Source organism: Alosa alosa, chromosome 3 (assembly GCF_017589495.1).
Source record: "Alosa alosa isolate M-15738 ecotype Scorff River chromosome 3, AALO_Geno_1.1, whole genome shotgun sequence".
NCBI classification, from domain to species: Eukaryota; Metazoa; Chordata; class Actinopteri; order Clupeiformes; family Clupeidae; genus Alosa; species Alosa alosa.
This window is the reverse complement of record NC_063191.1, coordinates 13077639-13090138: the sequence shown is the minus strand read 5'-3', so window position 1 is coordinate 13090138 and position 12500 is coordinate 13077639. Positions and strand designations below refer to the sequence as shown.

The 12500-nt window shown below is 42.3% G+C and overlaps 1 protein-coding gene across 1 annotated transcript in view; it reads right to left on the bottom strand.

The window, feature by feature from the left end:
* Positions 1-12500, bottom strand: part of fgf14 (fibroblast growth factor 14) — a 58394-nt gene that overhangs the window by 4451 nt on the left and 41443 nt on the right.

The following is a 12500-nucleotide window of genomic DNA, read 5'->3' as shown; positions in this document are numbered from 1 at the left end:
TACGTTGTGATGACTAATACCAGTTGTCTATTATTGTTCTTCAGCTGTTCTACGGGTTTCTACTATGGTCATAAAAGAACAGAACATAAAGCATGGACCATTTCTAATCCATCTAAAAGGAGCAACACTCACCACCTAGTGAGCAGCACCCATTCATATGATGGCACCATCCCAGTGATCATCCACCCTCTCAAACTACACAAAGCATTGCTACCAACTTCAGAGAACTTCAACTTCAGGGCTTTTGCAAAAAGAAATGTTCTTTTTTTTTATTCAGGAGGTGCAATATAGGCCCTTCCTTCTCCCTCTGTAGCTAACCTCCTAAAAATAAAGGCCTCTATTCATGAGGACTTGTTAATGTGGGTGAGCACCTCAAAAGAGAGAGAGAAAGAGGTAGAGAAAGAGCTTCACTTCAGTTCAGGAGCACCTACAAAAGCTATCTCTTTTTCAAGGGCTTTAACAGAGCTGTAACCCATGGATACCCCACCCACCCAAAATATTATACGTCCCTCATACCCTGTAAAAAATAATGTCCATGATTTGAGGGCCATTTGTGTATTTGTTTTAATAAGAGCTCGTCACCAAAATGAGAGTGACACAGAGGTGGCTGAATAAAACAGTGGTGTCTCCTGGTTTAGTTTCTCTTACCTTTGTTTAAGGATCTTGATTATTTTAATCATGTTTATTTATTCATGATATATTCAGGTATCTCATTATGTGATTACACCCACTGGTAAATGACACAGGCTGGGTTTCAAGACATCTTTTGGAACTCTGGCATGAATACTATTGTCCTACTTTAAAAGTTGTCCTTGTCCATAAATTGTCCCACTTTACAAGTTGTCAAATATTACAATATCAGTAATCCTTAATGTAGGGTGAGTAATGAATTATTTTATGCACTTGTGTAGGCACACTTTATCACATGCTGAAACAAACACTGTTTTCTGTAACAGTGTGTACAAGCATTGTACTAACAGTGTGTATTACCAAGTCAGTACAGAGCACTCAATAAATAATTACCTATATTACTGCAGTTATTATAAGTAGGGACCAGGCTTGGAATTTCACCATTCTGGGGGCAAGGCCACTTGGCCTTCAGTTGGGCATATTTGGTGGGGGGCACAAAGGCCACATGTCAGGGCACCAAGGCCAAAGTTAACTATACAGTAGTAGGCTATAAAAATGATCAAAGTTGTATTTAGCCTATTCACTGCAGTAGACCTGCATCACTGTATGACATTACAAAAACATGAAACATGACATATTACATAGAACTGTAAATCATCTGATCATCTAATATTTACAGATATCTATGCTATATAGCCTATAACATTTATTTTATATTTGGCCTGTTATGAAATCATGTGGAACAATGTAAACACATTGTAAAACTTAAAGCTCAAATTTGGAGACATCCATGTATGCCGAACTTTACTGCAAATTCAAAACTGGATTACTCTGGATCGGCTAACTGTACAGGGGACTGCTTTACACCTTTGTGTTCGGTAAGGTCTCCTGTTTATTCGGATATATGGTTTGTCGTGTTAAAAGAAGGGTTCGTAAAGTATTCCACCGAGATGAATGGGTAGGGAGATCATGGGACGCAAAACCTTCAGTAGAATGTATGATTAAATTGAATTATATTATTTACTTTTCTCGCGAACCGTTCAACACAGCAATTATCGGCTAACAAAGCTTAGTTTCAAAGCTGAGAAAAAGCACTTTCATGTGATACTTGTGATGTCTGTGTGATGAATATTCTAGTTCACGAGTAGTTCAACTGAGAATGGGTGAATTTGGACGCACTTTCTTTCTTGCGCTGTCACTTTCTCCACTGCATAAAAGACTAAATTCATTTGCGCTGTAAATGCTAAGATTATTTTGATAGGCCACAGGCTAAATAAAAATAGCTATTAGTAGGACGCAAAGCAGAATATTGAAAGAAGGGATCACCAAGGCCCCTGTGGCCTGTAAACCTCTGATTTTCAAAGGGGCCTCACGGCCAATGTAAGGGGCTACGACGGCCATGGCAACTCCTACCCTGGTAGGGACATAAGAAAAGTGATCATCATTTTCTCCTAAGCATGTAAAATGACCCCAGATGAATCCTTTGTAACATAAGTTTACCATGGGAATATTTCCCTTTCAACCTTTTCACTCAAGATGAACTGAGGTGTGAAAAAGACATCCACAGGAGACTACCACAACCACTTTGCCTCTGGGAAGTCCATTAAAGTCAGGAGCAATGAGCAAAAAGTAGCAATGCTGGTATGATTCCACTTATCCAAAATGCCACTACTGTGTTTCAAGCAAAGTTCATTTGCTTTGTTTCTTCCTAACTGTAAAATATTTTTTAACCCACTCTGCTAGGCCATTTCTCTTGATTTTGTGGCAGTTTATTTTGCAACACCCTGCGATTTATTGTATTGATTGATTAAAACTTGCTGGCCCTGCCTGTCTAGTTAAAACTGCCAACATAACACAACCTAATCGCAGTGTTTTGCAAAGAGGATACAGCACAAATGTGTTTGTATTCAGCAGTGCACAGTCGTATCATTATAAAGTGGAGTGATTTTTCAGTGGTGCATCCATCACTGAGCTGATTGTCTGTCAGCTTAGGGAAACACAGAGAAGACTATACTGTTATCTGCCAGTCATTCATGGATGCCCACGACAACTCACAGCACAGTGCCATAAATACTTTCCCTATCATCATCATCATCATTAACAACCTCATCCTCCTCTTCATCACCATAAATCACGTAGGTTTAATACACAGTGACCTGACACTGGAACCCCAATGGAACTGGGCTTAAATCTGTGGAAATCGGCTTGGTAGGTGGAAAACTGTTTCCGCCTTCTGATCTTTCCGCTAAATCAATAATCTGGTCGTCCAACGCCATGTGCAGGGTTGCTGACAGAGTTTAGCCACACACACACACACACACACACACACACACACACACACACACGGACATCAGCTAATTATTACCAATAACACTCCTGGCTCCATCAGTCTCTCTAGGATGGACGTTTGGACGGGTCGAGAAGAAAACAGGGCACTACTAAGTGGAACAATGAGCTGACTTAATGGCTGACTAAATCAGATGAAATTGCATTATGTAAGGCAGTTGAACTTGGCTCTATTTTGGAGAGCTCTCTCCAGTTTCCGTGATTACACACAAATGCAAGAGAGAGAGGGAGAGAGATAGAGAGAGAGAGAGAGAGAGAGAGAGAGAGTCATGTCAGTCGCATGCAAACCTGGTCTAATCATGGTTAAAATCCCCAAGGTTGAAAGTGTTCTTGCCTTTGAGCAGCAAGTGGGTTTTTTGGTCTTTGCGCATACTGTATATAAATGATGGAAATGCGCGGCATTAGCTAAACACCACACTGAACCCGTGACCTCGTATGGACGAGCAGCCCCATTAGTGCAGCAGATTAGTAAAATAAATCGTTCACTTTGGTATAGAAGCATGATATTTGGCACAGATACTCTCTAAGGGTCACTTTTTGGGAAAAAGGCGCTGGCCACCCAAAAATTCAACATGGCGGCCATTTTTTCAAGATGGCCGCTATTTGGGACAAGGAAGAATGCCAAATTTCATTCTTCTATACCAATTTGAACGATTCTCTTAAAATATGCCATTAATCTGCTGCACTACATGAAGATATGCATAATGGAGGACCTTCTCTTCTTTTTTCCCTTCCTTCTAAATGCCACAAGTGCACAGGGGCTAGATCCTTATGTGTGTGTGGGCTATATTTTAACTGTCTGAAACGGAAGTGTCTTTGCGCAAAACGCAAGTCACTTTGTGGGCGGATCTTGGACGCTGATGCTATTTTACCGGCGGGATTTTTGACTGTTGCGCCCAACGCAAATCTAAAATGGGGTGGTCTGAAGTAGCAACATTAATCATGGGTGTGGTTTGGGCGTAACGTGCAATAAACCAATCAGGGCGTCATCTCACATTTCCTTTAACAACAGGCACGCTTGTGCCATAGCTGATTGCTATTATGGTGGCGTATTTGCCAGGCGCAGCCAGGAGCGTTCACAGCGCTATAATTTTACTGTTTAGTTAGGAACGGTCAGCTATTGATTTTTCCTCTTGACAAAATTCTCTATAGACAATGCTTCTTTCAGTTAATCTCTTCTCTCCCGTGCTGCTGCTTGCGGCATTTGGGTTAAATGGCATCGGCATGCAATTCAACATCACGTCTCCTTAAGTCATCTAATATTTCCTAATTTATGTCATCAACACATCCGTGATTCGTGAAAATGTGTTTTTTTCACATCTTAATGGACACCACACTGATTTCCCTCGAGTGGTAATATTTTTCTTTGAAATTATGTATGGTTTACCGAAATGGGAACTACGTTGTATAGATGAGTGGAGCAAAGTGTGCGTTATGCGCCCAACACAGGCGTGCCTGTGAGAAACAGTTTCCAAGTTGACCTAACTTTCAACTCTGCACAGTATATCCCATTAACTGCATGACAGTAGGTTATTTACAATATTTTCTGTTAAGTAGAGTTTGTAAACACTTTATCATCAACTTAATGCACGCACAACATTCGTTTGAGCAGGAGAGAGAATAACAATGAATGGGTGCAGCAACTACAGAAATTGTAGCCATACTTGCTGCTTTCTTGTACTATTTGCTGGTTAACAGCACATAAAAGCTGATTTAAGCTAATTCACTAACTCAAGACTTTAAGGCCATCATGGATATAAAACGTTTTTTGAAAATATCGAAAGGATGGAGGGAACATAACAAATCTTGGAGTTATTTCAGATGGGCTACAACAAGGTAGGCAAAAACTTAAAAACTTAGCGGAGCTGGAATAATGCTTAGGCTGATGTTAAAGAGCACTCGATGTTTAAAGCCATACACAACGGTAAATTGGAACAAAACTAAAGGTAACTTTAGCCTTTATAGGGCTGTATAAAGTTGTCCAAATTAATATGTCATAATTAGGCGTTGTTGTTGTAAAGATATTGCATGTAGATGTTGTACTATATAGGCTACTAAATGTTTAGGTCACCAATGCACGAACAAAACCGGGAAATGGACAAATATTATCAAGGCTTTGAATGTTTCCGTCTATGCACGGGGTGTCTGTAGATTGGTGTGCAAGGCATTCATCCATGCAGGCCTGTGGTCATGCTTGCGCCCTTAAAATAGCATCTGCATTTGCGCCACAGACATTAGACCAGGGAGTTCCTGGTCTGTGGTGGAATTATATTCTGAAACTGCAAAATATCAACAATGAACGTTTGCGCCGGAACACGCCCCGTCTTTTCGCTGAACTGCCCCGGTGGGTGCAATCGAATTCCCTAATTTACAGGCACGTACCTGTGGAGGGAAAATTACAATATGCGCTGACTACTAAATAGGAAAGACAAAAGCGCGAGTATACAAAGTCAATTGCGCTGGGACGCACGACAGAGCCCAGTGTGTGTGTGTGTGCATGTGTCTGTGTATGTGTGTGTGTGCATGTGTGTGTGTCTGTGTGTTGGTGGGAACATGCTAACTGCACACAGAGTGGGATGTGCTTCAGAGAGCACTGTGTTTATATGCACATCCATACTCCGGTCCACCAGGGATGTTCAGAATAACACCAGTCATGAAAAAACTATCACTGCATGTTTTATATATTCTCCAAAAGCATTCTGAATGCATAATACACTGTGCTTTAATAAGCTAGTAGAATGCATTGGATAAGGCAATACTACTGTAAAGTGAGACCAATGTGCTTGATTTGTGTCATTTTTGGTAACGGCGAAAATGGTCTATTCTGGGTTGTATTGTGCTACTGGGGCAGACACTTGGGGCTATGACAATGAAGTCAATTTGATTTATTTAATACATATTTAATATTTTAAATAAGACTGAGGGTCTATCTGTAGCACTGTGCTGCATATTCACAATTGCATGAATACTGAGTCAAATGCTGATATATTTAAAGGTCTAATTGATGATGCATATAAATATCTCATTCTGAATAGCAATTCACTCAGTAGCAGTGTTGGGAACGTTACTTTAAAAAAGTAATTAGTTATAGTTACTCAGTACTTGTTCAAAAAAGTAACTGAGTTAGTAACTGAATTACTCTATGATAAGAGTAATCGTTACTAGGGAAAGTAACTAATACTGTTACAAAAAAAAAAAAGTTGCTATATTCAAAGAATTTGGATTTTTTGAGCAGTCAGTTGAAATTAGTAGAACAGACAGGTGTTTGTAGGCTACATAACTTTCAATATTTATTAGATAGATAGATAGATAGATAGATAGATAGATAGATAGATGCTTTATTGATCCCCAAAGGGAAATTCAAAGATGTTGCACATCCACAGACCTACGACTTCAGCCTGTGTCATAGGTTTTTGTTGTGAGGCAGAAAGATCTAGCTTTTGCTGCTTGGAGGACTTTGCTCAGAGTCCTTCTTTGCTAGTGATGGCGAGTTATCATCTGTGGTGGAGGTTTTGGTGTTTTTTGGCCACTAGCTTTAGATGCGTGTGTGAGATGCTTCATTAAATTACAGTTGCTTACAACGGATGTGGACAAAGTCTTCGCTTCGACATAATGTACACATTACATGCACGTCCTTGCCTTTGACCACAATGAATTTGAAGTAGTGCTTATATCTCCACCTTGAAAATGCCAACTTTTCATCGTCGGATTGCTCCTGACCTCTGCTGTTTTGTCTATTCTCATTTAGCTGTTGCGTGTGTGTGTGTGTGGCGCGTGTGCTGACAAGTGTGTCAAAAACACTGGCTCTGATTGGATATCATGAAGCATGACTCTGCCTTAGCCAATTGTAATCGTCTACGTCGTTATTAACCCACCTCCTCACTATGAGCCAGGGGTGCGTTCGGATTACACAGTTTAGTCTATTCAATCAATGCAACGCATCGCATTTAACGTCCAGTAACGGTAACGGCGGGAAAAATAATTAGTTAGATTACCCCGTTACTGAAAAAATAATGTCATAGGCCTGTGATAAGATAAGATAGGCCTGTGACTGGACATGCCATGATAAAAGGACCAAGTCTGGTCCAGTCTGACGACTGACACAGAGTCAGAACTGGATTAAAGACTCCACTCTTCGTTCATCCCCGTGTTTAAACAGCCCATGTCCAAGCCAAGTCACCATATCACCTTTAGCAAATCCCTGACCACACTGACCCGACCTGACCAGGCTACTGTAGGTGAGCAGAGGGCAGACCTTTGCTCCAGGAGAACCACTGACTCCAAAGGCAGAGCAGAGCCCCTCCCAATGTGAGCGGGTCTGGGATTGATCGGGACTCCCGCCAAGTCGACCGCTTTAGCTTTGTGGCTGCCAGCACCTCTTCAATTAGTTAATGAATTACGGCCCTCGTCAGTCCTCAGGTGACAAGCGGGATGCTGGTTGGATGCACCCAGTAATTGGTATGATCAGTCTAGATAGGCTAGGCTTAGCCACTAACCTGTCTTTGCCTATGGCATCTGATCGCACAAGTTACCATTACCCTCATGCAAAGCTGGCAATTAAATCTAACTGTAGTGCTTACGATGCAATTAGAAAGAAGAATACATGTGTGAGGGAATGTTTCATGGCTCAAGGAACAGCTGTGAGGAAATGCATCCTGTAATGCACAAAATTATTAATGTAATGGTCTGATAAAATAACTCTCATGTGCTAAGTCGTATGCATGACTTATGGGAAAGCAAACCTGAGAGAACACGTTGAATAATTCACATGATGAGATCCAAACGAGTGTACATCCAAATTTATTCTGGGGACAGAAGGGACTGAACCCAAATCAGAAGCTCAGGAACAAACAAATGAGAAACACTGGCCTCTTTCAGCAAAAAAAACCAACAAAACAAAAAAAAATGCAAACAATCCCATGCACACAATATCATACTTTACAGCAGAGCCCAACAAAGCATTCATCTAGATTTAAAAACCTCAATCTCCGACGAACTAACTTTTATGCCATAACAATGACTTCCGCTCTTTTCTTTGTGACTGTTAGCATATGACAGCAGCTCTGCAGGAGTTGTAGAGCTTGTGTCAGAATAAAACCCATTGTATGACAACAGCAGCAGCAGCACATGGTGTCAGAGTAGAAGCATGTGTTTCCCGCATGTGTGATGCTACGATAGACACCTCCTACACACACACACACACACACACACACACACACAGACACACACACCTATCACCAACCCCCGCCCAACACACACATACACACACACACATAAAACCTACCACACACACACATTCAGAGAGCTGCTGACAGCAGGCGTGCCAACCTGGCTACTGGGGAGGAAGCTGATCTTCACACCCCACCCAAAACTAGACAAGTGAAGGGTGTCTAACCAGCAACCTCCAGCCCACCCACCCTGCAGCCTTTGATCCACAGCATGCCATGTTTAGTAAGATAAGAAGGAGGAGGAAGAGGAGGAGAAAGAAGAAGAGACCATAGGCAAATGCAAACTCCAAAATGCCTACGGTAGAATTTTTTATTGTCTTGACAGCTCTATTTTTTGTTTCCATGGTAACACGAGAAGGGTTCCAGAATGGCAATTAACTTTCATGTTTTTTTCTTCCTCTTCTTTGTTTAAGGTGAGCGCAGACACCAGTTAGAGTTTACGTAAGTGGAAACTCGGACCAGCATGCCAGGCCTTTTAAAAAAAAATTTTTTTTTGGTGACACAAACACCACAGCTGAAATAGCTGGCAAGCATATGGCCTGCACAATACATACAGACAGCGGAAGAAGAATAAATCCAATGCTCTAGAGCCTGGTCATTACAAATCAAAACATGCCAATGCAATAAGCAACTGTACATTTAAACTAAACTGCTACAGTTTAAACCTAATTTAAACCATATCACCTAATGGATACAATGGTAGAACATACTACAGGCATGCATGGTGTATCCTAGATCTAGAAGGTGAACGGTTTCTTCAGAAGAAGTAGCCTAGCTTGAGATCAGCAGTGAAGGACAAAGATGGACACTGGAACAGGGCAGTACTCTCTGGAGGAGATAAATCAAATCATTTTTGGAACACAGGGCAGTTCATTTCCTGTGTGCCGTCTTTTTCTCTCCTTCCCTCTCCATCTCTCTCCGTCTCTCTCTACCTCTCTCTCTCTCTCTCTCTCCGTCTCTCTCTCCTTCCCTCTCTCTCTCTCCGTCTCTCTCTACCTCTCTCCATCTCTCCGTCTCTCTCTACCTCTCTCCATCTCTCTCCGTCTCTCTCTCTCTCCATCTCTCTCTCTCTCTCTCTCCATCTCTCTCTCTCAGTCTCTCCTTCTTCTCTTTCCTCTCTCGCTCTAGCGCTGCTATATCCGTATTTGGCTCTCCGGACTGGCCCCACTTTGAATGGGTGGCCATAGTTGACCTTGGCTGCTGACAGAGTGGGGCAGCATGGTTCAGACAGAGATAATAAGCCCATTCCCCATTGAGTGGGAGAGGGAGAGAGAGAAAAGAGAGAGAGAGAGGAGGGTTGAGAAAGAAAAAAGAGATAGATGAGACAGACAGAGATAATGTATGAGAGAGCCAGAGAGAGGGAGGGTATCAGAGTAGGAGGATGAATGAATGAGAAATTGAGAACAAGTTGCCGGGGGACTTCCTCAGACATACAGAGAGAGAGAGAGAGAGAGAGAGAGACAAAGAGAGAAACAGAGAGAGTGTGAAAGACAAAACATGATTTAGAGGAGCATGCCATCTCTGTTTGGCCAAGGCTGAGATGGGTGCAAAGAGCCGCAGCTGATGAGGGGCGAGACCCCCCCCACACACACACACACACCAGCCGCATCATCAGGATGCAGAGCCACCCTCCGCAACCACAGAGCCATGACGCCGGCCAGCCAAATTGTTTATGAATGCCGCCGGCACTCCGCCTATTAATCCACAAGCCAAAATATAAGGTCAGTCTCTCGGAAGTGGGAGGCAACAGCAGACGCAGCAATTGGCGGCAGACACAGGCTCATGTGCAGAAGAGTCACATCAACACCGGGGAGTCTCGGAGGCGCTCAGTGTCTGATAACAAGCCAAATGTAGTGAGGAGGATGACACGAAATGTAAATCTATGGGACGGCGTTAAGGGGGAGGCATTAATATGGAAAGGCTTCGCTATGCTAATGTCTGCTTTTGATGAGGCTTGTGTGTGTGTGTGTGTGTGTGTGTCTGTGTGCCTGTGTGTTGGAGGACCCTATGATGTGACAACCCCAGAGGGCTTGAGATCTGAGAGAGATGAGGAGATGGTCTTGTGGTGTTTACAGAGCGCAAGCGGCATCCGTTTCACATGGACCGTGAGCTGTTGCAATGACTGCTATGTTTCATGATTGTGTGATCAGTTACACAGGCGGGTATGAACAGATTACTACATATGCCGCATTTTAATTATCATTCTCATTACAGAACATACTGTATACAGAGCATATTTGGGCATGTTGCTTATTTGTGCGTGTATGAAAGAGCTTCTGTGTGTGTGTGTGTGTGTGTGTGTGTGTGTGTGTGTGTGTGTGTGTGCGCATTCATTCCTGAGAGAGAGGGAGAAAGAGTGTCTAAGAGAGTGTGTATGCTCCTGTTCATTTGCCTGTGTGTGTGTGTGAGACGTGTGTGAATTGTGAATTCACATGTGTATAACCCGGCAGTATGATCGCCGTGTCAGACTTGGTCAAGCTCCAGAGTCTCCTTGGCCTCCCCGCATCAGTGGCGGTGCTGGGAGGCTGATTAAAAACTCATCCATCTCCCGGCCTGGCAGGCCTTCCTCTGTTGTGACAGCACCCCCAACACCACAACCCAAGCATGTGTGGGCCGCTGAGAGAGAAAGAGAGAGAGAGAGAGAGAGAGAGAGAGAGAAAGAACTGGCGTTTAACTGACTGAGTCCCACTCCAAGTCTAAACGTTTTGGAATTACTCAAGGTGCCACTGACACAAAGACACTCCACCGAGCACGCTTTACACTGATGCACTGATGACAGGATGTCACTATAATGACATACAGTATACAAAACAGAAGGGGGGTATGGAAATTGGTCTGAATGAAATCTAGAATCTAGAATCGGATTGCAACTAAGATAAGAGAGTGACATGGAGAGGGTATCAGGTAATATTTGCTATCTGACTGAACGGGTGCTCTGCAAGTGCTACAGTGTTTGGTATCAGTTGAAGAATTCAGTATCAGTTCAGCATCAATTCAAGAACTAGTGAAAGGTAACATATGCCAATGAAACTCACGTCCATGTATGTGGAGGTTGGATGTATGGAAAAAAAGAATGTTCTCCTTTTTTAACCTTGTTCTGTCTTCCTACATTTTTAACTCACTCGAGGATTTCCTCTGCACACCAGGACGGCACCAGGAGAAATGTTTACGTGACAGTCGACAAAGAGCACTTATGCTTTTTAAGTGCAAGCGAAGCAGGAGCACTCAAGCTGTCCAAAGCCTCCCTAAGGACGGCCACCTTTTAGCTGTGTTTAGGTTTTTAACACCCACCCTGGAAAAGGCAACTCCCCAGGCTCTCAGATGTCCTCTCAGTGCCTTCAAACCGTGTCCTGTAGAGCAGTGTGGTCCGGGGACCACTGGTGGTCCCAAGTGGTCCACGAGCAGACGTGATAAAATATAATGTAGATAAGTTGTTTGCAATATTGAACCAACTATAGTATGTAAATCCAAACAGTTCTGCAACACTGCCTATGTAAGCTATGCCAGTTTAAATCATATGAATCATCTGACACAATAAGCAAGGTGCAAAGACAATAAGCAAGGTGGTTCATTGAGTAGGGTAGTTGTGTAATATACTAGTAGGTCTACTCTTTTTCTTTTTTTAGCTAGGTGGTCCATGAGGGTTTTTTATTGGTTAAGTAGTCCTTGGTTTGGGAAACACTGCTGTAGAGTACAGTGTGGCAGGAGAGAAGGAGAAAGGGGGACATGGCTGAAGTCCTTCATGGAGGCCTCGTGAATTTTGGTTCAAGGCATGGCAGGCAACCAATTACTGAAGGATCATACTGTGTGCTTAGAAATAGGGCTGCAATTAATAATCATTTTTGTATTAATCTGTCGATCATATCTGTTGATTCTGTTTGTGAATTAATCTGTCAATAATTTTCTTGAGTAGTCGATTATTTGTTTGAACAGTAAAACGTCAGAAAATGGTGACATTTTCTTTCTTTACTGATTAACATTTTCTTTCTTACAAACTGATTAACCGATTACCAACCTAATTGCCAGTTAATTTAATAGTTGACAACCAATTAATGCATTCATTGTTGCAGCCCTATTTACAAAGCATGCCATAAAAAACAACAAACAAACAAAAAAAAAAAACATGATAAGAATCACTTAACGTATGACACCACCTGAATCACATCCATAAGATCATATTACGATATAAAGATTCTTCAGTTTCATCTGTCCTTAGGTTACATAGGCATGTACAGTGGGCATACTCAAATAACAGCTCAAATTGTCTTGGATGTGAGTACAAGACACATTTGGTTG